Genomic DNA, 20,000 nt, shown 5'->3' on the forward strand with positions numbered 1-20,000 from the left:
CAGAAAGGACGCATTCATGGGAAAAATGACATAAATAATTAATTAATTAAATGCTTACAGCACCAGGTATTCCCAGGCGGTCTCCCATCCAAGTACTAACCAGGCCCGACCCTGCTTGGCTTCCGAGATCAGAAGAGAGCGGGCGTGCTCAGGGTGGTGTGGCCGTAAACGAGTGCTGACTCGATTCGAGAGACACTTCAAGGCTAATGTGGCAACGCAATGACATCGGTAAATGGTTAAGAAAGGACGCATTCATGGGAAAAAATGACATAAAAAAATAATTAATTAATTAAATGCTTACAGCACCTGGTATTCCCAGGCGGTCTCCCATCCAAGTACTAACCAGGCCCGACCCTGCTTGGCTTCCGAGATCAGACGAGAGCGGGCGTGCTCAGGGTGGTGTGGCCGTAAGCGAGTGCTGACTCGCTTCGATAGACACTTCAAGACTTATGTGGCAACGCCATGACATCAGTGAACGCTTACAGAAAGATTGCATTCATGGGAAAAAATGACATAAAAAAATAATTAATTAATTAAATGCTTACAGCACCTGGTATTCCCAGGCGGTCTCCCATCCAAGTACTAACCAGGCCCGACCCTGCTTGGCTTCCGAGATCAGACGAGAGCGGGCGTGCTCAGGGTGGTGTGGCCGTAAGCGAGTGCGGACTTGATTCGAGAGACACTTCAAAACTAATGTGGCAACGCCATGCCATGGGAGAACGCTTACAGAAAGGACGCATTCATGGGAAAATATGACATAAATAAATATTTAATTAATTAAATGCTTACAGCACCTGGTATTCCCAGGCGGTCTCCCATCCAAGTACTAACCAGGCCCGACCCTGCTTGGCTTCCGAGATCAGACGAGAGCGGGCGTGCTCAGGGTGGTGTGGCCGTAAGCGAGTGCGGACTTGATTCGAGAGACACTTCAAAACTAATGTGGCAACGCCATGCCATGGGAGAACGCTTACAGAAAGGACGCATTCATGGGAAAAAATGACATAAAAAAATTATTAATTAATTAAATGCTTACAGCACCTGGTATTCCCAGGCGGTCTCCCATCCAAGTACTAACCAGGCCCGACCCTGCTTGGCTTCCGAGATCAGACGAGAGCGGGCTTGCTCAGGGTGGTGTGGCCGTAAGCGAGTGCTGACTCGCTTCGATAGACACTTCAAGACTTATGTGGCAACGCCATGACATCAGTGAACGCTTACAGAAAGATCGCATTCATGGGAAAAAATGACATAAATAATTAATTAATTAAATGCTTACAGAACCTGGTATTCCCAGGCGGTCTCCCATCCAAGTACTAACCAGGCCCGACCCTGCTTGGCTTCCGAGATCAGACGAGAGCGGGCTTGCTCAGGGTGGTGTGGCCGTAAGCGAGTGCTGACTCGATTCGAGAGACACTTCAAAACTAATGTGGCAACGCCATGCCATGGGAGAATGCTTACAGAAAGGACGCATTCATGGGAAAAATGACATAAATAATTAATTAATTAAATGCTTACAGCACCAGGTATTCCCAGGCGGTCTCCCATCCAAGTACTAACCAGGCCCGACCCTGCTTGGCTTCCGAGATCAGACGAGAGCGGGCGTGCTCAGGGTGGTGTGGCCGTAAACGAGTGCTGACTCGATTCGAGAGACACTTCAAGGCTAATGTGGCAACGCAATGACATCGGTAAATGGTTACAGAAAGGACGCATTCATGGGAAAAAATGACATAAAAAAATAATTAATTAATTAAATGCTTACAGCACCTGGTATTCCCAGGCGGTCTCCCATCCAAGTACTAACCAGGCCCGACCCTGCTTGGCTTCCGAGATCAGACGAGAGCGGGCTTGCTCAGGGTGGTGTGGCCGTAAGCGAGTGCTGACTCGATTCGAGAGACACTTCAAAACTAATGTGGCAACGCCATGCCATGGGAGAATGCTTACAGAAAGGACGCATTCATGGGAAAAATGACATAAATAATTAATTAATTAAATGCATACAGCACCAGGTATTCCCAGGCGGTCTCCCATCCAAGTACTAACCAGGCCCGACCCTGCTTGGCTTCCGAGATCAGACGAGAGCGGGCGTGCTCAGGGTGGTGTGGCCGTAAACGAGTGCTGACTCGATTCGAGAGACACTTCAAGGCTAATGTGGCAACGCAATGACATCGGTAAATGGTTACAGAAAGGACGCATTCATGGGAAAAAATGACATAAAAAAATAATTAATTAATTAAATGCTTACAGCACCTGGTATTCCCAGGCGGTCTCCCATCCAAGTACTAACCAGGCCCGACCCTGCTTGGCTTTCGAGATCAGACGAGAGCGGGCGTGCTCAGGGTGGTGTGGCCGTAAGCGAGTGCTGACTCGCTTCGATAGACACTTCAAGACTTATGTGGCAACGCCATGACATCAGTGAACGCTTACAGAAAGATCGCATTCATGGGAAAAAATGACATAAAAAAATAATTAATTAATTAAATGCTTACAGCACCTGGTATTCCCAGGCGGTCTCCCATCCAAGTACTAACCAGGCCCGACCCTGCTTGGCTTCCGAGATCAGACGAGAGCGGGCGTGCTCAGGGTGGTGTGGCCGTAAGCGAGTGCGGACTTGATTCGAGAGACACTTCAAAACTAATGTGGCAACGCCATGCCATGGGAGAACGCTTACCGAAAGGACGCATTCATGGGAAAAAATGACATAAAAAAATTATTAATTAATTAAATGCTTACAGCACCTGGTATTCCCCGGCGGTCTCCCATCCAAGTACTAACCAGCCCCGACCCTGCTTGGCTTCCGAGATCAGACGAGAGCGGGCGTGCTCAGGGTGGTGTGGCCGTAAGCGAGTGCGGACTCAATTCGAGAGACACTTCAAAACTAATGTGGCAACGCCATGCCATGGGAGAACGCTTACAGAAAGGACGCATTCATGGGAAAAATGACATAAATAATTAATTAATAAAATGCTTACAGCACCAGGTATTCCCAGGCGGTCTCCCATCCAAGTACTAACCAGGCCCGACCCTGCTTGGCTTCCGAGATCAGACGAGAGCGGGCGTGCTCAGGGTGGTGTGGCCGTAAGCGAGTGCGGACTTGATTCGAGAGACACTTCAAAACTAATGTGGCAACGCCATGCCATAGGAGAACGCTTACAGAAAGGACGCATTCATGGGAAAATATGACATAAATAAATATTTAATTAATTAAATGCTTACAGCACCTGGTATTCCCAGGCGGTCTCCCATCCAAGTACTAACCAGGCCCGACCCTGCTTGGCTTCCGAGATCAGACGAGAGCGGGCGTGCTCAGGGTGGTGTGGCCGTAAGCGAGTGCTGACTTGATTCGAGAGACACTTCAAAACTAATGTGGCAACGCCATGACATCAGTGAACGCTTACAGAAAGGACGCATTCATGGGAAAAAATGACATAAAAAAATAATTAATTAATTAAATGCTTACAGCACCTGGTATTCCCAGGCGGTCTCCCATCCAAGTACTAACCAGGCCCGACCCTGCTTGGCTTCCGAGATCAGACGAGAGCGGGCGTGCTCAGGGTGGTGTGGCCGTAAGCGAGTGCTGACTCGCTTCGATAGACACTTCAAGACTTATGTGGCAACGCCATGACATCAGTGAACGCTTACAGAAAGATCGCAATCATGGGAAAAAATGACATAAATAATTAATTAATTAAATGCTTACAGAACCTGGTATTCCCAGGCGGTCTCCCATCCAAGTACTAACCAGGCCCGACCCTGCTTGGCTTCCGAGATCAGACGAGAGCGGGCGTGCTCAGGGTGGTGTGGCCGTAAGCGAGTGCTGACTCGATTCGAGAGACACTTCAAGGCTAATGTGGCAACGCAATGACATCGGTAAATGGTTACAGAAAGGACGCATTCATGGGAAAAAATGACATAAAAAAAATTATTAATTAATTAAATGCTTACAACACCTGGTATTCCCAGGCGGTCTCCCATCCAAGTACTAACCAGGCCCGACCCTGCTTGGCTTCCGAGATCAGACGAGAGCGGGCGTGCTCAGGGTGGTGTGGCGGTAAGCGAGTGCAGACTCGATTCGAGAGACACTTCAAAACTAATGTGGCAACGCCATGCCATGGGAGAACGCTTACAGAAAGATCGCATTCATGGGAAAAAATGACATAAAAAAATAATTAATTAATTAAATGCTTACAGCACCTGGTATTCCCAGGCGGTCTCCCATCCAAGTACTAACCAGGCCCGACCCTGCTTGGCTTCCGAGATCAGACGAGAGCGGGCGTGCTCAGGGTGGTGTGGCTGTAAGCGAGTGCGGACTTGATTCGAGAGACACTTCAAAACTAATGTGGCAACGCCATGCCATGGGAGAACGCTTACAGAAAGGACGCATTCATGGGAAAAAATGACATAAAAAAATTATTAATTAATTAAATGCTTACAGCACCTGGTATTCCCAGGCGGTCTCCCATCCAAGTACTAACCAGGCCCGACCCTGCTTGGCTTCCGAGATCAGACGAGAGCGGGCGTGCTCAGGGTGGTGTGGCCGTAAGCGAGTGCTGACTCGCTTCGATAGACACTTCAAGACTTATGTGGCAACGCCATGACATCAGTGAACGCTTACAGAAAGATCGCATTCATGGGAAAAAATGACATAAATAATTAATTAATTAAATGCTTACAGAACCTGGTATTCCCAGGCGGTCTCCCATCCAAGTACTAACCAGGCCCGACCCTGCTTGGCTTCCGAGATCAGACGAGAGCGGGCGTGCTCAGGGTGGTGTGGCCGTAAGCGAGTGCGGACTTGATTCGAGAGACACTTCAAAACTAATGTGGCAACGCCATGCCATGGGAGAATGCTTACAGAAAGGACGCATTCATGGGAAAAATGACATAAATAATTAATTAATTAAATTCTTACAGCACCAGGTATTCCCAGGCGGTCTCCCATCCAAGTACTAACCAGGCCCGACCCTGCTTGGCTTCCGAGATCAGACGAGAGCGGGCGTGCTCAGGGTGGTGTGGCCGTAAACGAGTGATGACTCTATACGAGAGACACTTCAAGGCTAATGTGGCAAAGCAATGACATCGGTAAATGGTTACAGAAAGGACGCATTCATGGGAAAAAATGACATTAAAAAAATAATTAATTAATTAAATGCTTACAGCACCTGGTATTCCCAGGCGGTCTCCCATCCAAGTACTAACCAGGCCCGACCCTGCTTGGCTTCCGAGATCAGACGAGAGCGGGCGTGCTCAGGGTGGTGTGGCCGTAAGCGAGTACTGACTCGCTTCGATAGACACTTCAAGACTTATGTGGCAACGCCATGACATCAGTGAACGCTTACAGAAAGATCGCATTCATGGGAAAAAATGACATAAAAAAATAATTAATTAATTAAATGCTTACAGCACCTGGTATTCCCAGGCGGTCTCCCATCCAAGTACTAACCAGGCCCGACCCTGCTTGGCTTCCGAGATCAGACGAGAGCGGGCGTGCTCAGGGTGGTGTGGCCGTAAGCGATTGCAGACTCGATTCGAGAGACACTTCAAAACTAATGTGGCAACGCCATGCCATGGGAGAACGCTTACAGAAAGGACGCATTCATGGGAAAATATGACATAAATAAATATTTAATTAATTAAATGCTTACAGCACCTGGTATTCCCAGGCGGTCTCCCATCCAAGTACTAACCAGGCCCGACCCTGCTTGGCTTCCGAGATCAGACGAGAGCGGGCGTGCTCAGGGTGGTGTGTCCGTAAGCGAGTGCGGACTTGATTCGAGAGACACTTCAAAACTAATGTGGCAACGCCATGCCATGGGAGAACGCTTACAGAAAGGACGCATTCATGGGAAAAAATGACATAAAAAAATTATTAATTAATTAAATGCTTACAGCACCTGGTATTCCCAGGCGGTCTCCCATCCAAGTACTAACCAGGCCCGACCCTGCTTGGCTTCCGAGATCAGACGAGAGCGGGCGTGCTCAGGGTGGTGTGGCCGTAAGCGAGTGCTGACTCGCTTCGATAGACACTTCAAGACTTATGTGGCAACGCCATGACATCAGTGAACGCTTACAGAAAGATCGCATTCATGGGAAAAAATGACATAAATAATTAATTAATTAAATGCTTACAGAACCTGGTATTCCCAGGCGGTCTCCCATCCAAGTACTAACCAGGCCCGACCCTGCTTGGCTTCCGAGATCAGACGAGAGCGGGCTTGCTCAGGGTGGTGTGGCCGTAAGCGAGTGCTGACTCGATTCGAGAGACACTTCAAAACTAATGTGGCAACGCCATGCCATGGGAGAACGCTTACAGAAAGGACGCATTCATGGGAAAAATGACATAAATAATTAATTAATAAATGCTTACAGCACCAGGTATTCCCAGGCGGTCTCCCATCCAAGTACTAACCAGGCCCGACCCTGCTTGGCTTCCGAGATCAGACGAGAGCGGGCGTGCTCAGGGTGGTGTGGCCGTAAGCGAGTGCGGACTTGATTCGAGAGACACTTCAAAACTAATGTGGCAACGCCATGCCATGGGAGAATGCTTACAGAAAGGACGCATTCATGGGAAAAATGACATAAGTAATTAATTAATTAAATTCTTACAGCACCAGGTATTCCCAGGCGGTCTCCCATCCAAGTACTAACCAGGCCCGACCCTGCTTGGCTTCCGAGATCAGACGAGAGCGGGCGTGCTCAGGGTGGTGTGGCCGTAAACGAGTGCTGACTCTATACGAGAGACACTTCAAGGCTAATGTGGCAACGCAATGACATCGGTAAATGGTTACAGAAAGGACGCATTCATGGGAAAAAATGACATAAAAAAAATAATTAATTAATTAAATGCTTACAGCACCTGGTATTCCCAGGCGGTCTCCCATCCAAGTACTAACCAGGCCCGACCCTGCTTGGCTTCCGAGATCAGACGAGAGCGGGCGTGCTCAGGGTGGTGTGGCCGTAAGCGAGTGCTGACTCGCTTCGATAGACACTTCAAGACTTATGTGGCAACGCCATGACATCAGTGAACGCTTACAGAAAGATCGCATTCATGGGAAAAAATGACATAAAAAAATAATTAATTAATTAAATGCTTACAGCACCTGGTATTCCCAGGCGGTCTCCCATCCAAGTACTAACCAGGCCCGACCCTGCTTGGCTTCCGAGATCAGACGAGAGCGGGCGTGCTCAGGGTGGTGTGGCAGTAAGCGAGTGCCGACTCGATTCGAGAGACACTTCAAAACTTATGTGGCAACGCCATGACATCAGTGAACGCTTACAGAAAGAACGCATTTATGGGAAAAAATGACATAAAAAATTAATTAATTAAATGCTTACAGCACCAGGTATTCCCAGGCGGTCTCCCATCCAAGTACTAACCAGGCCCGACCCTGCTTGGCTTCCGAGATCAGACGAGAGCGGGCGTGCTCAGGATGGTGTGGCCGTAAGCGAGTGCTGACTCGATTCGAGAGACACTTCAAAACTAATGTGGCAACGCCATGCCATGGGAGAACGCTTACTGAAAGGACGCATTCATGGGAAAAAATGACATAAATAATTAATTAATTAAATGCTTACAGAAACTGGTATTCCCAGGCGGTCTGCCATCCAAGTACTAACCAGGCCCGACCCTGCTTGGCTTCCGAGATCAGACGAGAGCGGGCGTGCTCAGGGTGGTGTGGCCTTAAGCGAGTGCTGACTTGATTCGAGAGACACTTCAAGACTAATGTGGCAACGCAATGACATCGGTAAATGCTTACAAAAAGGACGTAATTATGGGAAAAAATGACATAAATAAATAATTAATTAATTAAAAGCTTACAGCACCTGGTATTCCCAGGCGGTCTCCCATCCAAGAACTAACCAGGCCCGACCCTGCTTGGCTTCCGAGATCAGACGAGAGCGGGCGTGCTCAGGGTGGTGTGGCCGTAAACGAGTGCGGACTCGATTCGAGAGACACTTCAAAACTAATGTGGCAACGCAATGCCATGGGAGAACGCTTACAGAAAGGACGCATTCATGGGTAAAAATGACATAAATAAATATTTAATTAATTAAATGCTTACAGCACCTGGTATTCCCAGGCAATCTCCCATCCAAGTACTAACCAGGCCCGACCCTGCTTGGCTTCCGAGATCAGACGAGAGCGGGCGTGCTCAGGGTGGTGTGGCCGTAAGCGACTGCTGACTCGATTCGAGAGACACTTCAAGGCTAATGTGGCAACGCAATGACATCGGTAAATGGTTACAGAAAGGACGCATTCATGGGAAAAAATGACATAAAAAAATTATTAATTAATTAAATGCTTACAGCACCTGGTATTCCCAGGCGGTCTCCCATCCAAGTACTAACCAGGCCCGACCCTGCTTGGCTTCCGAGATCAGACGAGAGCGGGCGTGCTCAGGGTGGTGTGGCCGTAAGCGAGTGCAGACTCGATTCGAGAGACACTTCAAAACTAATGTGGCAACGCCATGCCATGGGAGAACGCTTACAGAAAGGATGCATTCATGGGAAAATATGACATAAAAAATTTTTTTTATTAATTAAATGCTTACAGCTCCTGGTATTCCCAGGCGGTCTCCCATCCAAGTACTAACCAGGCCCGAACCTGCTTGGCTTCCGAGATCAGACGAGAGCGGGCGTGCTCAGGGTGGTGTGGCCGTAAGCGAGTGCTGACTCGCTTCGATAGACACTTCAAGACTTATGTGGCAACGCCATGACATCAGTGAACGCTTACAGAAAGAACGCATTCATGGGAAAAAATGACATAAATAATTAATTAATTAAATGCTTACAGCACCAGGTATTCCCAGGCGGTCTCCCATCCAAGTACTATCCAGGCCCGACCCTGCTTGGCTTCCGAGATCAGACGAGAGTGGGCGTGCTCAGGGTGGTGTGGCCGTAAGCGAGTGGCGACTCGATTCGATAGACACTTCAAAACTTATGTGGCAACGCCATGACATCAGTTAACGCTTACAGAAAGAACGCATTCATGGAAAAAAATGACATAAATAATTAATTAATTAAATGCTTACAGCACCAGGTATTCCCAGGCGGTCTCCCATCCAAGTACTAACCAGGCCCGACCCTGCTTGGCTTCCGAGATCAGACGAGAGCGGGCGTGCTCAGGGTGGTGTGGCCGTAAGCGAGTGCGGACTTGATTCGAGAGACACTTCAAAACTAATGTGGCAACGCCATGCCATGGGAGAACGCTTACAGAAAGGACGCACTCATGGGAAAAATGACATAAATAATTAATTAATTAAATTCTTACAGCACCAGGTATTCCCAGGCGGTCTCCCATCCAAGTACTAACCAGGCCCGACCCTGCTTGGCTTCCGAGATCAGACGAGAGCGGGCGTGCTCAGGGTGGTGTGGCCGTAAACGAGTGCTGACTCGATTCGAGAGACACTTCAAGGCTAATGTGGCAACGCAATGACATCGGTAAATGGTTACATAAAGGACGCATTCATGGGAAAAAATGACATTAAAAAATAATTAATTAATTAAATGCTTACAGCACCTGGTATTCCCAGGCGGTCTCCCATCCAAGTACTAACCAGGCCCGACCCTGCTTGGCTTCCGAGATCAGACGAGAGCTGGCGTGCTCAGGGTGGTGTGGCCGTAAGCGAGTGCTGACTCGATTCGAGAGACACTTCAAAACTAATGTGGCAACGCCATGCCATGGGAGAACGCTTACAGAAAGGACGCATTCATGGGAAAAAATGACATAAATAAATATTTAATTAAATAAATATTTAATTAATTAAATGCTTACAGAACCTGGTATTCCCAGGCGGTCTGCCATCCAAGTACTAACCAGGCCCGACCCTGCTTGGCTTCCGAGATCAGACGAGAGCGGGCGTGCTCAGGGTGGTGTGGCCTTAAGCGAGTGCTGACTCGATTCGAGAGACACTTCAAGACTAATGTGGCAACGCAATGACATCGGTAAATGCTTACAAAAAGGACGTAATTATGGGAAAAAATGACATAAATAAATAATTAATTAATTAAAAGCTTACAGCACCTGGTATTCCCAGGCGGTCTCCCATCCAAGAACTAACCAGGCCCGACCCTGCTTGGCTTCCGAGATCAGACGAGAGCGGGCGTGCTCAGGGTGGTGTGGCCGTAAACGAGTGCGGACTCGATTCGAGAGACACTTCAAAACTAATGTGGCAACGCCATGACATGGGAGAACGCTTACAGAAAGGACGCATTCATGGGTAAAAATTACATAAATAAATATTTAATTAATTAAATGCTTACAGCACCTGGTATTCCCAGGCAATCTCCCATCCAAGTACTAACCAGGCCCGACCCTGCTTGGCTTCCGAGATCAGACGAGAGCGGGCGTGCTCATGGTGGTGTGGCCGTAAGCGAGTGCTGACTCGATTCGAGAGACACTTCAAGGCTAATGTGGCAACGCAATGATATCGGTAAATGGTTACAGAAAGGACGCATTCATGGGAAAAAATGACATAAAAAAATTTATTAATTAATTAAATGCTTACAGCACCAGGTATTCCCAGGCGGTCTCCCATCCAAGTACTAACCAGGCCCGACCCTGCTTGGCTTCCGAGATCAGACGAGAGCGGGCGTGCTCAGGATGGTGTGGCCGTAAGCGAGTGCTGACTCGATTCGAGAGACACTTCAAAACTAATGTGGCAACGCCATGCCATGGGAGAACGCTTACTGAAAGGACGCATTCATGGGAAAAAATGACATAAATAATAAATTAATAAAATGCTTACAGAACCTGGTATTCCCAGGCGTTCTCTCCTCCAAGTCCCTATGCCGACCAATCATTGAGCGCCGTTGAGCAAGTTGAGCTGCTCAACCAACCAATCACTGAGCTCTGTTGAGCAGGCCGCTTCCTCAACCCACCAATCAAATGGCGCCGTTGCTTTGAATATTAAGTGCATCATGTGAGTGACAAGCGTAAATAACACTACCATCATCAGTTGATTGAGTTGATCGGTTACAGCAAACAAGAGGTAAGTCCAGTATATTTACCAGTATATTCATATAAATGCTTTCTAACCGCTTTTTGTATGGATTTGCGTGGATTTACGTGCAGTAATTACAAAGTTATTAAAGTTTTAAAAGCTTTAATAGAGAAAATATGATCGCCCATCCAAGTTAACTGTTAACGTGTATCGTAAACTGCAGTTATTCGAGTCTTTGTAATATTTTACTCAAATTAAATACTTTGGAAATACCCAAACACAATCAGGGCTGGACATTAAGACTAAACTACTATCCGAATACAGGTAGATTTTACTTATTGCTAGTACTACTGTCAGTTTTTCCTGTTGGAATTGACTGACTACATACTGTACATAGTGTAAATAGTTTAGGCCTGTTTTGTCCGGCTATCTCCACTAATCTAAACTATTTTGTCTCATAGTAACTTATAAGCCATTAACAGCCAATAACATATAGTAAGTGATAAGCCATTAACAGTCAATAACATGTTAAAACACTGACAACACAAGGCAAGCAAAAATATAGTCTACAATTATAAAACCATTACCTTTTGAACTTTCAGCTAATCATATGAAATATCACATTAAAATGTAAATCAGATAAAATCAATAAAGATTACTCAGTACTTGTGTAGTATTTTTTATGATTATTATTTTACAAAATACCTTTTTAGTTCTACTTTAAGTAATAGTATTAGCAGAACTGTTACTTGTTTACATGTTTTGCATCTCCTGGTTTTCCAGTGTTTAGTCCCCTGTACAGATTGAAAAGAAAAAACTAATCTGAATCTGTTTCTGTTTTATTACAACAGATAGAAATCATGGATGTGGAGGGACACAAGTGCAGTGTTTGTGACAAGAGATTCTCTGTGAAGTCCAACCTGACTCGGCACATGCAGCTTCATTTTCCAAAGGAGCATGTGTGTGAAGTGTGTGGGAAAAGCTTCTCACTGAAACAGCAGCTGAGCAGCCACCAAAAACAGCACCTGTACCCATGCATCCGTCTGTACAGACAGGGAGAGGCCAAGCTGCAGTGTACGGATGCAGCTAAGAGTGTGGCAATGGCCCCCAGCAAAGCAGTAGACCCCAGCTGTCTGAATTCTGAAAAGGCGGAGGCTGCTGCAAAGGAAGCTGGAGGGGAAATGTGGAAAGGCCAGCTAGTTGTTACATTCGGCAAATATGCAGGACAGTCTTTCAGGTGGTTGCTTGAAAATGATGTGGGCTGGGTCATATGGCTGCTGTCTGAATATTGCCAGAAGGGTGAGCAGAATGATCTCCTTAAGTGGCAAAAGGAGCGATTGCTGCAGTATGCCAGAGAGTTCCCGCCTGTCACCTTTCATCTTAACAAACGCTTGGAGGTAACTTTGACCTTTTAACTGAGATTAAATTATATTTATGGTTTTGTTTATAAAAAAATGTGTGCATTTGTAAATCAGTTAGGCACATGTATTTCACCTTCAATAGTAAAATCATCAATGTTTACTCTGCACAAAAGCTTGTGTTTTAGCCATAGGAAGTGGTAACAGTGTAAGTACTTGTGCTTATGTGGTACAATACAACTTCTTATGTGTTTTCTACAATTCCTTTATTTTCTGCATGAACAGGAGTCAAGGAAAGACAAGGGAAAGAAGGCTGAATCTACAGTTTCAAAGTTCCAGCAGGATCCTGACTATGCCAGTGATGCTGAATTGTTGGCAGCTGCTGGTAATTAACATTTAACACACCATAACTCTTATTTTAAAATTAATATAACATTTTCTTACTGATGTATTTCAAACATCTGACTCAATACACTGCTGAAATATCACACATTTTATGGCACTGATAATGATGACAGTAGGTTTAGTATTTCACTTTAATTTTCAGCAGGGTGAGGAATATTATCAAGCTAGCTGCCCTTTTTCAGTGGAACAGATTTAATGTCTAAATGCTTTGTTGGCATTTAGATAACACATACAAAAATCAATTTAATTTGTAGATGTGATATGTTTAAATATATAAAAAAATAACTATTGTCTATATTTTTTGTAGCAGCTCTATACTAAAATGTTTATATCAAATATCATTTGTGTTATCTAAAATAAGATCTGATAACATGGAAAATAGAAACAAACTTTGTTTATTGTGATAATGTTTGTGTGTCATTATATTCACATCTTAAGCAATGTGCTCAATACATTTTGTCTGATTTTTTCTACAGAGACTGTCCTTGAAGAGTCTGAGGTAGCGGTCTCCACACAACTAACCACCTGGGGAGAGCTCACACCGGCTGTGAGTCAGGACTCTTCCCACAGCCTCAGCACATCTCAGGGAAGACCTTCTTCCCCTGTAGACACCTCTGCCTCAGAAACCAGTGGCATCTTGCGAGAGGGCTGGCAGAAATACTGGGAGCATCCACCTCCATCTACACAAGCCAATGGTATAGCTCCTCCTAACATCAAGTGGCTGAAATATGATGAGACGTATGGTCTGTTTGAGAGGCCTTCAAAGTACAAGAATGCCAAAGGAGAGATTGTGGAGAGAAGGCTTTTAAAGGAGAAGATGGAGTTCCACCCACCCCCAATTCCTACTTCTGTCAAGGGAGGACTGCCCAACATGATGGCCTTTTTCACAACCCCTGTCTTCTTCTGGCGCCCAGTTGGTGTGATGCAAGCCAAGATCCACTGCCCTAGCTCCAACTGCCCTGCACCACCAGATGAATACCTTGAGAAGAAAGGCTTTGGTAGTTATGCTAGGCAAGTGTGTGGGATGAAGTACAATTACACCCTGTTGACGGAGAAGCTGAAGTGTTCACATTGTGAAAAGATGAGGCGGGCAGTGAGTAAGACACATGGTGACGCAGACAGTGAAGATGAGGACAGTCATCATGTTCAGCAGTACATTTGGCTGGCACATAGTCCCAAGATTCTGATGAACTTGGCCCCAGCCATCAGAAGCATGTTTCCTGCCATACTGTGTGGGAAGCGTGCTATTGACAAAGGAGTGGTTACTCTTCTGAATGACAGGGTCAACAGTGTGTCCATGAACAAAGTCCAGAGACTGCTGCAGCAGGGACATGATGAGTGGTATGTGGAGCGCCGTGACCTGTACCAGACTCTGCTTTATGAAGCCCACACAGCTGGATCTGCATCGTCTCAGAAGAGCATCCTGTCCTTTGTCAAGGCTGCTGGTACTTACACCCCTCCTCTGCCCCGGTCTCCCCTTCCTTGTGCCCGTGTGCTGAGGCGTGCGCACATGATCATGGAGATGGAAAAGATGTCTGTGTACAGAGCCTCAATCCTCAGTGTGACTGGAGAAATCCTCTGCATTGATGGCACAAAAAAGGTATGTGTATTCTATCAATTCATGAAGTTAAGCAAACTTAATATTTATTTAGTCACTTTAAAAATGAATTGAGCCAACCTATTGTTTTGAATAAGGGACTTTAGCCTCACTGTTCAGCGTTCAAATGTGGAGGATACAAAATGTACATGCATTGTAATTCATATAAATTATATTGGGCAGACAGGTTATTGATAGAAACTATCAAATTGATGTTCTGCTTTCTGTTTTTTCAGGTCCTTAAGAAGATATATGGTGATGGCCAGGGCACCATGCAGTATATAACCAGTGTGCTGAACGAGTGGGGCCAGTTTTTGACCACAGTGGTGGTGGCAGCTGAGTCTGAGGGGTGCTACAGACGTATGGCCAAAGGTCTGATGGCCCGCTTTGAACGAGCTAGGGCTCCTGCACCAGCTGTCATATATGCAGATAACAACTGTTGTCGGTAGGTAATAACACATACGTATACCCTGATAATATTTGTCATTCATTTAATGTTAAAAAAAAAACAAAGAACACATGCTGAAAATTTGTATTGTCTCAGTGACAGTGGTTCGTCCTTCCTGGAGAATCTGTTCAGGGACTGGGTGCAGAAGGGCACTGTAATCAGACTGGACATCCGACACTGGCTGCACCGCTGGGATGCTGTTGTCATTAAACAGAGCCATGCCAAGTATGGGGTGTTCATGAGTGCCCTTGCAGGTGCAGTGCTGGCCTACAACAAGAGCGATATGATGCTCCTAATCCAGGCAGTCAGGAAGGGCAACCAGGAGTTGTACGGCAAACTTTCAGACGAGGACATGATAGCCTTCCTTAAACCTCATCAAATCAGGTCCTATGTCAGACGGATCACCCGTGGCGTTGAGGTAAAGTGTAATATTAATCCATGTATAATCTTTATGTATAAAAAGCTGAAAACATACTTCACTTAAATTAACTAAGTTCTCACAATACTATATTTCTTTTTGGGAAATACTTTTAATTATTGAAATAATTTCACATTTTAAGCGATATAACTCTATTAAATAAATTGGAATGATTGTTACAGGAGACAGCTTCAGCAATTGAGTCCATCATTACGGAGTTCAAGGGACCTGCAGGCCTTGACATTGATGGAATCCACCTGTTCAAATCAGCACAGGCAGTGGATTCTCATTGGGCAATTGCAAGCAAGCATCTAAGTTGTATGCAGGTGGGTAAACACTACTTTGAACACACTATTTTGAACTAATCATTGTAAAATCATACAAACTCACAGACACCATAATAATAAAGCAACGTATGTTTTAAAGGACCCCCCTGGCATACAGCTGTATGTGTCAGTGAAGGTTGTGGTGCTGAATGGGGTCTCCCTGAACAAGTACAGGTGTCGGCGAGGCAGTAACTCCTTGGAAGGCTTGCACTCACACCTGTACAATGCCATTCCCTCACAGAGATGTGGAGTTATGCCATTCCAAGTAAGTATAAACTTTAATATTTAAAAAACTATTGATTTCACGTCATTGTTCATAGGCATATTTTACCTGCATCCTCCATGCTTTTGCGCTACCCTCTTTTCCTGTGCGTGTGTGAGCTCTATGCTGTTCACATAGCATTAACTGGGTGTATGAGATGCACACACACAAAATAGCCTATTGTGTAAAAAAGACTAATTGTATGTCATGCTGCTGGGCGATGCCCACTTTGTAATCAAAATTGCTTTCTGATGTACAATCATACATGAATGGTCATGTCTTTCAGGTGTATCTGATTGCATTTGCTGTGCAGTGGAACAACCGCATGGAATCACTCCGTGTTGCAGGTGGTCATGGCAGGCAGACGTGGTGTACGGACCCGCAGCAGATTCAGCGCATGAATCAGCAGGCTGAGGTGCTCTTCGGTAAAGAGCATGTCCTCGAGCCTAACTTTGCTGCTCCAATGCCCTACCCTGCTGTATACAAGGACCCAGACGAGGTGGAGCTCCTTGGAGTAGAGTATGCCATGTGCCAGTCAACCAGCTTTACTTCAAGGGATTACTATGCCCAGCAAGGTACACAATCTTGCATTATAACAATATAAATACATACTAAGGGCCAGATTTACTAACTGCGTGCACCAGCACAAACCATCATTTTGGCAGTAAATAGCGATGTCAGGAGTTACTAAAGACGCGCAGTGGATCATTAGTGCTAAAAGGGTTAGGGTCTGGTTCTTTTTGCGACTGATCTTATTCCATATGCATTTCTAGGAGTTTCCCTTTCAGACACAAACATTTTGGGAGGAGAATATTTAAATGATTCACACAATTTTGGAGTTATGTTGCATGCTAATTTGCCCTGTTTAGGAAATCTGGCCCTAAGTGATCAAATACCTATAAATATGTTGCATATTCTATCCATGACAAGACATGCAAGATGTAGTTTTATTTTACATATTATGAAACAAATGAACTGCAGGATTGCCATTTTGTATTAGTCTACTGTTAGTTGTTGTAACTGCTTAGACCCACTGGTGATTAGTACATTACATATTTGCAGTTGAGGAAGAGCAGTCCCGTGAAGAAGAGGAGACGGCTGAACAAAGTGAGGACAAGCTGGCAGATGAGGGTGTGGACATGGGTGTAGAGTCAGAGGAGGATCCTATGGACGCTGTCAGTGACAAACATGTCATCCTCACTCAATCAGAACAGGTGGAGGAGGAGGACAGTCCTGCTATGCAGGATGTGCTGATGACCCAGAACCATCTGCATCTTCCTGGGCTGGAGGAAGTGGAAGCCTTGGCCCTGCTCCTTTTAGAACTGGCAGACGACAGTGACCGTCACCTAGTGCCAGCTGACCTAAGGCTGAAGATTGCCACTGCAGTCGCTGCACTGCATGAGCATGACAGGTCAGCAGCCAACTTTGTAAAAAGGTATGAGTCTAGGTGGGGTTACACCCTGTTTGGCAGATGCTTGGGAGCTGATACACCTGAGAGCAGAGCCGCACAGAAGACAAAGTTTTCTTGGATGAGGTACCCTCAGGCAGCCCAGGTGACTGAGGATAGTCGTCTGTGTTACCTCGTTATTAAGATGCTGAAAAACCGGCCACCTGCCAGTCGTCTCACCTCCCCCACTAAAATCACCAATGCAATCAAGGGCCTGTATAAAAGGATTGTAGACCGAGTCAGAGACGATCCCATTCTTAATGGTCTCTCCATTCCTCTGCCCAATCTGAATGCCAAGTCCATCTCTACATTCATGGCACGGGAAGAGAAGAAGGCTAACTACAGGGCAACGGTAATGCCAAAGGTAAAACCCCACCAAAGAGTGCTGTCAGAAGAACCAATGCCAGCAGCTCCTACTCTGCCAGAATCCCTTCCAGCTCCAGATCGACCTCAGGTTCAGTACCAGAGCCTATGTCATGCAGCTGGAAAAAGGCATGGTCAGAAGCGGAGGTAAGCTGTAAAACCCTTAGCAACCAAACGTATAAACATAAACATAGAATGAGACAAAGTTTGAGATCAGTTTGTTGTTTTTATTTGAGCTTTCATGCATATTACACATATTGGAACATTGTTGTTCACGGTCAGGGACTATTTTTTTCTAGCAGAAGAAATGCTTTTACTGATTTAACTTCATGAAAGTTGCACTAATACATTTTTTTTTACTTTAATATTGTGTGGTAACCGTTTTATAAAAGCAATAAGGTACTTGAGGCAAGTGCTTCAGCCGTTACTTATTCACGATACAGCACAGCCTCTCATACCTTATTGCTTACATGTGAACATATCTGAATTCATCAGCTGAATGGTTTAAACTTAAACACAACAAACCATGTAAATTGATAGTCATACCCATTATTTCTCATGAATTATACTCATCATCGCATGTATGATTTATTTTTGCAGGATAGATGTGGAAGAGTTTGCGAACCGGCCCATTCAACCTAAACCCCCTGTGGCCACGTACATCCCACCCAGAGCGTCAAATGCACCTGTCCTTGTAGTGGTTCCTGCACAGCCACAGGGACCATCCATGATGCTCTGTGGGGCATCCAGCAGTCAAGGGGTCATACCTTTCACACCGCCTCCTGCGCTGACATCCAAACCAATAAAGCCTCATAAATCCACAAAGCCTTGTGGGGCCTGCCATGTACCCCAGTGTGGTGGGCAGCGTAAGAGATACACGCCATCCAAAGACAAGGCTGCTGAAAGTAGCCAAAAAATATTTACCTATTGCCCAGCAACTAGGAAGTCCACCACTTCAGGTTTTGAAGGTGTTGTGTTCAACAGTTTTGAACACTTCAAAAGTGTAGTTGATGAGGAACTAAAAAAGAAGAAAAATAACAATTAGAGAGCCAACTACATCCCCCAAATCACAATACCTGGATTAGACCTAGTTTACCTCATCCCCTTTTATATATTGTACACAGTATTGGGGAAAATTACTTTTAAAAGTATTCCATTAATGGAATGCACTGATTGTATGTATATTGTATATAATTCAATGTGTACATGTATCTTAATAAGAATCCTGTAAATAATAACTTATAGTACCTATTTATCTATTTTCTGCTAAATTACTTAATAATTAATGTTAATTCTATTCTGTTTACATTGTTACCTGTGTTATTGTTATTATTGTTGTGTTGTTTATTTATTTATGTAGATATATATTGTTGCACAAATAAAAGAAGAATGTTTCCAAATATGATTCCTTTCTCTTGTTGTCCATTTGTCCACTTAATAGAGGTAAAGACTGTCACATGAAACTGTATTGAGTATAGCAGAGCCTGAATTACTTACCAGTATGGTAAAGATTAAGTATTTCTCTAAAATTCCATTAAGGCCGTTTTATGTGTACATTTTTTCATGCTTTCTAGAGGGTGAATAGGGCATATAGAGTAAATAATATCTCAGATATGAGCAAATTACACTTTGTTCAAGTAGCCTACTATAGTTTCTTAGATTTTTTCAGTGATCTTGCAAACATTGTTTCACGTTTATTTATAAAGTGCATAAATTCATACTTCACATAGATATGTGCAAAAACATTTGTTACATGGCTTGTTTTTTATTGTTTTAATTGAAGCATTATGTTTGTTACATTACGTGACAGACATCATATTATACTTATTAAAACATTCAAGTTTAGACCTTTACATTTAGATTGTAGTCTTCATAGTCTTACTCACAAAAAACATAAAAACAAAACCATAAAAAGAACATAAACTTAGTATTGATGTCCTGAAGAAAGAAAACATTGGACTCGCTTTCCATTTAGCCACTCCCCTCTATTTGGCCCCTCCCAAAACCACCACATCTCCTCCCTCCACCGTCCTGCTGATCTGTTTACTTGGCTTTTTCCAAGGTGATCGGGACCCAGGATAGGGACTTGCGGGGGTCATGAGCCATTCCCAGGCGGTCTGCCATCCAAGTACTAACCAGGCCCGACCCTGCTTGGCTTCCGAGATCAGACGAGAGCGGGCGTGCTCAGGGTGGTGTGGCCTTAAGCGAGTGCTGACTCGATTTGAGAGACACTTCAAGAATAATGTGGCAACGCAATGACATCTGTAAATGCTTACAAAAAGGACGTAATTATGGGAAAAAATGACATAAATAAATAATTAATTAATTAAAAGCTTACAGCACCTGGTATTCCCAGGCGGTCTCCCATCCAAGAACTAACCAGGCCCGACCCTGCTTGGCTTCCGAGATCAGACGAGAGCGGGCGTGCTCAGGGTGGTG

The 20,000-nt window shown here is 45.1% G+C and overlaps 36 non-coding genes and 9 pseudogenes across 36 annotated transcripts in view; all 45 read right to left on the reverse strand.

Moving 5' to 3' along the window:
- Positions 1 to 51: 51 nt before the first annotated feature.
- Positions 52 to 170, reverse strand: LOC135741868 (5S ribosomal RNA). Its single transcript, XR_010529709.1, has one exon. It is a non-coding gene; the product is annotated as a 5S ribosomal RNA (ribosomal RNA).
- Positions 171 to 294: 124 nt separating this feature from the next.
- LOC135741872 (5S ribosomal RNA) lies at positions 295 to 413 on the reverse strand. The gene has a single exon (XR_010529712.1). It is a non-coding gene; the product is annotated as a 5S ribosomal RNA (ribosomal RNA).
- A 125-nt stretch (positions 414 to 538) lies between these two features.
- On the reverse strand, positions 539 to 657 carry LOC135741860 (5S ribosomal RNA). Its single transcript, XR_010529701.1, has one exon. It is a non-coding gene; the product is annotated as a 5S ribosomal RNA (ribosomal RNA).
- Positions 658 to 782: 125 nt separating this feature from the next.
- On the reverse strand, positions 783 to 901 carry LOC135741848 (5S ribosomal RNA). The gene has a single exon (XR_010529690.1). It is a non-coding gene; the product is annotated as a 5S ribosomal RNA (ribosomal RNA).
- A 125-nt stretch (positions 902 to 1,026) lies between these two features.
- Positions 1,027 to 1,145, reverse strand: LOC135741958 (5S ribosomal RNA). The gene has a single exon (XR_010529794.1). It is a non-coding gene; the product is annotated as a 5S ribosomal RNA (ribosomal RNA).
- A 121-nt stretch (positions 1,146 to 1,266) lies between these two features.
- On the reverse strand, positions 1,267 to 1,385 carry LOC135742303 (5S ribosomal RNA; annotated as a pseudogene).
- A 120-nt stretch (positions 1,386 to 1,505) lies between these two features.
- On the reverse strand, positions 1,506 to 1,624 carry LOC135743039 (5S ribosomal RNA). The gene has a single exon (XR_010530438.1). It is a non-coding gene; the product is annotated as a 5S ribosomal RNA (ribosomal RNA).
- A 125-nt stretch (positions 1,625 to 1,749) lies between these two features.
- On the reverse strand, positions 1,750 to 1,868 carry LOC135741957 (5S ribosomal RNA). Its single transcript, XR_010529793.1, has one exon. It is a non-coding gene; the product is annotated as a 5S ribosomal RNA (ribosomal RNA).
- Positions 1,869 to 1,988: 120 nt separating this feature from the next.
- On the reverse strand, positions 1,989 to 2,107 carry LOC135742003 (5S ribosomal RNA). Its single transcript, XR_010529836.1, has one exon. It is a non-coding gene; the product is annotated as a 5S ribosomal RNA (ribosomal RNA).
- A 125-nt stretch (positions 2,108 to 2,232) lies between these two features.
- Positions 2,233 to 2,351, reverse strand: LOC135741858 (5S ribosomal RNA). Its single transcript, XR_010529699.1, has one exon. It is a non-coding gene; the product is annotated as a 5S ribosomal RNA (ribosomal RNA).
- Positions 2,352 to 2,476: 125 nt separating this feature from the next.
- On the reverse strand, positions 2,477 to 2,595 carry LOC135741837 (5S ribosomal RNA). The gene has a single exon (XR_010529679.1). It is a non-coding gene; the product is annotated as a 5S ribosomal RNA (ribosomal RNA).
- A 125-nt stretch (positions 2,596 to 2,720) lies between these two features.
- Positions 2,721 to 2,839, reverse strand: LOC135742428 (5S ribosomal RNA; annotated as a pseudogene).
- Positions 2,840 to 2,959: 120 nt separating this feature from the next.
- Positions 2,960 to 3,078, reverse strand: LOC135742900 (5S ribosomal RNA). Its single transcript, XR_010530302.1, has one exon. It is a non-coding gene; the product is annotated as a 5S ribosomal RNA (ribosomal RNA).
- Positions 3,079 to 3,203: 125 nt separating this feature from the next.
- On the reverse strand, positions 3,204 to 3,322 carry LOC135741826 (5S ribosomal RNA). Its single transcript, XR_010529668.1, has one exon. It is a non-coding gene; the product is annotated as a 5S ribosomal RNA (ribosomal RNA).
- Positions 3,323 to 3,447: 125 nt separating this feature from the next.
- LOC135741814 (5S ribosomal RNA) lies at positions 3,448 to 3,566 on the reverse strand. Its single transcript, XR_010529657.1, has one exon. It is a non-coding gene; the product is annotated as a 5S ribosomal RNA (ribosomal RNA).
- Positions 3,567 to 3,687: 121 nt separating this feature from the next.
- Positions 3,688 to 3,806, reverse strand: LOC135742031 (5S ribosomal RNA). The gene has a single exon (XR_010529863.1). It is a non-coding gene; the product is annotated as a 5S ribosomal RNA (ribosomal RNA).
- Positions 3,807 to 3,932: 126 nt separating this feature from the next.
- Positions 3,933 to 4,051, reverse strand: LOC135742223 (5S ribosomal RNA; annotated as a pseudogene).
- A 125-nt stretch (positions 4,052 to 4,176) lies between these two features.
- On the reverse strand, positions 4,177 to 4,295 carry LOC135742966 (5S ribosomal RNA). The gene has a single exon (XR_010530367.1). It is a non-coding gene; the product is annotated as a 5S ribosomal RNA (ribosomal RNA).
- Positions 4,296 to 4,420: 125 nt separating this feature from the next.
- LOC135741803 (5S ribosomal RNA) lies at positions 4,421 to 4,539 on the reverse strand. Its single transcript, XR_010529646.1, has one exon. It is a non-coding gene; the product is annotated as a 5S ribosomal RNA (ribosomal RNA).
- A 121-nt stretch (positions 4,540 to 4,660) lies between these two features.
- On the reverse strand, positions 4,661 to 4,779 carry LOC135742029 (5S ribosomal RNA). The gene has a single exon (XR_010529861.1). It is a non-coding gene; the product is annotated as a 5S ribosomal RNA (ribosomal RNA).
- A 120-nt stretch (positions 4,780 to 4,899) lies between these two features.
- Positions 4,900 to 5,018, reverse strand: LOC135742084 (5S ribosomal RNA). The gene has a single exon (XR_010529914.1). It is a non-coding gene; the product is annotated as a 5S ribosomal RNA (ribosomal RNA).
- A 126-nt stretch (positions 5,019 to 5,144) lies between these two features.
- On the reverse strand, positions 5,145 to 5,263 carry LOC135741790 (5S ribosomal RNA). Its single transcript, XR_010529634.1, has one exon. It is a non-coding gene; the product is annotated as a 5S ribosomal RNA (ribosomal RNA).
- Positions 5,264 to 5,388: 125 nt separating this feature from the next.
- LOC135741778 (5S ribosomal RNA) lies at positions 5,389 to 5,507 on the reverse strand. The gene has a single exon (XR_010529623.1). It is a non-coding gene; the product is annotated as a 5S ribosomal RNA (ribosomal RNA).
- A 125-nt stretch (positions 5,508 to 5,632) lies between these two features.
- Positions 5,633 to 5,751, reverse strand: LOC135742002 (5S ribosomal RNA). Its single transcript, XR_010529835.1, has one exon. It is a non-coding gene; the product is annotated as a 5S ribosomal RNA (ribosomal RNA).
- Positions 5,752 to 5,876: 125 nt separating this feature from the next.
- LOC135741767 (5S ribosomal RNA) lies at positions 5,877 to 5,995 on the reverse strand. The gene has a single exon (XR_010529612.1). It is a non-coding gene; the product is annotated as a 5S ribosomal RNA (ribosomal RNA).
- Positions 5,996 to 6,116: 121 nt separating this feature from the next.
- LOC135742302 (5S ribosomal RNA) lies at positions 6,117 to 6,235 on the reverse strand (annotated as a pseudogene).
- Positions 6,236 to 6,354: 119 nt separating this feature from the next.
- LOC135742899 (5S ribosomal RNA) lies at positions 6,355 to 6,473 on the reverse strand. The gene has a single exon (XR_010530301.1). It is a non-coding gene; the product is annotated as a 5S ribosomal RNA (ribosomal RNA).
- Positions 6,474 to 6,593: 120 nt separating this feature from the next.
- On the reverse strand, positions 6,594 to 6,712 carry LOC135742083 (5S ribosomal RNA). Its single transcript, XR_010529913.1, has one exon. It is a non-coding gene; the product is annotated as a 5S ribosomal RNA (ribosomal RNA).
- Positions 6,713 to 6,838: 126 nt separating this feature from the next.
- On the reverse strand, positions 6,839 to 6,957 carry LOC135741756 (5S ribosomal RNA). The gene has a single exon (XR_010529601.1). It is a non-coding gene; the product is annotated as a 5S ribosomal RNA (ribosomal RNA).
- A 125-nt stretch (positions 6,958 to 7,082) lies between these two features.
- Positions 7,083 to 7,201, reverse strand: LOC135741874 (5S ribosomal RNA). Its single transcript, XR_010529714.1, has one exon. It is a non-coding gene; the product is annotated as a 5S ribosomal RNA (ribosomal RNA).
- A 121-nt stretch (positions 7,202 to 7,322) lies between these two features.
- On the reverse strand, positions 7,323 to 7,441 carry LOC135741809 (5S ribosomal RNA). The gene has a single exon (XR_010529652.1). It is a non-coding gene; the product is annotated as a 5S ribosomal RNA (ribosomal RNA).
- A 121-nt stretch (positions 7,442 to 7,562) lies between these two features.
- LOC135742607 (5S ribosomal RNA) lies at positions 7,563 to 7,681 on the reverse strand (annotated as a pseudogene).
- A 125-nt stretch (positions 7,682 to 7,806) lies between these two features.
- Positions 7,807 to 7,925, reverse strand: LOC135742112 (5S ribosomal RNA). Its single transcript, XR_010529942.1, has one exon. It is a non-coding gene; the product is annotated as a 5S ribosomal RNA (ribosomal RNA).
- Positions 7,926 to 8,050: 125 nt separating this feature from the next.
- Positions 8,051 to 8,169, reverse strand: LOC135742181 (5S ribosomal RNA; annotated as a pseudogene).
- A 125-nt stretch (positions 8,170 to 8,294) lies between these two features.
- Positions 8,295 to 8,413, reverse strand: LOC135741745 (5S ribosomal RNA). The gene has a single exon (XR_010529590.1). It is a non-coding gene; the product is annotated as a 5S ribosomal RNA (ribosomal RNA).
- A 126-nt stretch (positions 8,414 to 8,539) lies between these two features.
- On the reverse strand, positions 8,540 to 8,658 carry LOC135742250 (5S ribosomal RNA; annotated as a pseudogene).
- A 121-nt stretch (positions 8,659 to 8,779) lies between these two features.
- Positions 8,780 to 8,898, reverse strand: LOC135742150 (5S ribosomal RNA). The gene has a single exon (XR_010529978.1). It is a non-coding gene; the product is annotated as a 5S ribosomal RNA (ribosomal RNA).
- A 121-nt stretch (positions 8,899 to 9,019) lies between these two features.
- LOC135742898 (5S ribosomal RNA) lies at positions 9,020 to 9,138 on the reverse strand. The gene has a single exon (XR_010530300.1). It is a non-coding gene; the product is annotated as a 5S ribosomal RNA (ribosomal RNA).
- Positions 9,139 to 9,258: 120 nt separating this feature from the next.
- On the reverse strand, positions 9,259 to 9,377 carry LOC135742081 (5S ribosomal RNA). Its single transcript, XR_010529911.1, has one exon. It is a non-coding gene; the product is annotated as a 5S ribosomal RNA (ribosomal RNA).
- A 125-nt stretch (positions 9,378 to 9,502) lies between these two features.
- On the reverse strand, positions 9,503 to 9,621 carry LOC135741974 (5S ribosomal RNA). Its single transcript, XR_010529809.1, has one exon. It is a non-coding gene; the product is annotated as a 5S ribosomal RNA (ribosomal RNA).
- Positions 9,622 to 9,762: 141 nt separating this feature from the next.
- Positions 9,763 to 9,881, reverse strand: LOC135742553 (5S ribosomal RNA; annotated as a pseudogene).
- A 125-nt stretch (positions 9,882 to 10,006) lies between these two features.
- Positions 10,007 to 10,125, reverse strand: LOC135742111 (5S ribosomal RNA). Its single transcript, XR_010529941.1, has one exon. It is a non-coding gene; the product is annotated as a 5S ribosomal RNA (ribosomal RNA).
- A 125-nt stretch (positions 10,126 to 10,250) lies between these two features.
- LOC135742432 (5S ribosomal RNA) lies at positions 10,251 to 10,369 on the reverse strand (annotated as a pseudogene).
- Positions 10,370 to 10,495: 126 nt separating this feature from the next.
- Positions 10,496 to 10,614, reverse strand: LOC135741808 (5S ribosomal RNA). The gene has a single exon (XR_010529651.1). It is a non-coding gene; the product is annotated as a 5S ribosomal RNA (ribosomal RNA).
- Positions 10,615 to 19,892: 9,278 nt separating this feature from the next.
- Positions 19,893 to 20,000, reverse strand: part of LOC135742139 (5S ribosomal RNA) — a 119-nt gene continuing 11 nt past the window's right edge. The window contains exon 1 of the ribosomal RNA XR_010529968.1: positions 19,893 to 20,000. This exon is cut by the window's right edge and continues 11 nt beyond it. This is a non-coding gene — a ribosomal RNA (5S ribosomal RNA).

This window comes from Paramisgurnus dabryanus, chromosome 13 (assembly GCF_030506205.2).
Source record: "Paramisgurnus dabryanus chromosome 13, PD_genome_1.1, whole genome shotgun sequence".
NCBI lineage: Eukaryota > Metazoa > Chordata > Actinopteri > Cypriniformes > Cobitidae > Paramisgurnus > Paramisgurnus dabryanus.